The sequence below is a fragment of the Chaetura pelagica genome, unplaced genomic scaffold, assembly GCF_000747805.2.
Source record: "Chaetura pelagica isolate M959 unplaced genomic scaffold, ChaPel_1.0 scaffold1317, whole genome shotgun sequence".
In the NCBI taxonomy this organism is placed as follows: Eukaryota; Metazoa; Chordata; class Aves; order Apodiformes; family Apodidae; genus Chaetura; species Chaetura pelagica.
In genome coordinates this window covers 129,686-130,528 of record NW_009954037.1, presented here as the reverse complement: position 1 = coordinate 130,528, position 843 = coordinate 129,686, and positions in this window count along the sequence as shown.

The following is an 843-nucleotide window of genomic DNA, read 5'->3' as shown; positions in this document are numbered from 1 at the left end:
CAGGATCGGCACGGGAGCCGGGAACTGCGGCGGGAGGCGGTGGGGAGCCCTCCGTGCTGCCCTCCGGAGGCACCGAGAGCTGCCGCCCGCCTCCCGCCGCCCTGCCCCGGCCACGTCGCCTCTGTTTTTCCATCCACAAAACAAAAAATTGCACAATTTCCCCACACACACACATCCCCCACCCCCTTTTCCTCCCCTTCCCATTTTCTTTTGTGACAATTTATGGCCTGTAAGACATTTCCTTTTCAGAAAACCTAATTTGCAGTGTCCAAAGCGATGCCCTGGGGCTGGGGGAGGGGGTGGCTCCTTTATTTTTATTTTTTTCTCTCTCTTCCCCCCAGACTGTTCCATCCCTTCTCTTCCTCCAGCCGGGTGGGATGGGGTTGGTCCCAAGTCCCTGGTGAGGATGATGCCTGCCTGGGTACTGTCCCCCAGGGCTGGGAGATGTCCTGTCCCCACGGTGTCCCGGTGGCACAGGGGTGCACAACGTGCCACCAAGCTGCTCTGGGTGCACGATGGGGTCCTCCATCCTCAGCTACTGGCATGGAGAGTGGTGGCACCACTAGGGTTGGGACCCCTCTGTGGACTGTGCCAGCCAAGTGCTGAGCATCCCCAGTGGCACAACCGTGGGCCAAACCCTGCCATCCTTGAGCTTGGAAGGCAATGGGACACCCAGAGCTAGGAACTCCACTGGGGACCATGCCAGCCCAGTGCTCAGCATCCCCACCAACACAACCATGGGCCAAATCCTGCCGTCCTCATGCACACAGCAGTAATGAAGGAGCTTCTGTCCCAAGCTGGATGTAGGCACAGGAATTTGGGGTGGCTCTGGCTATATTTGGT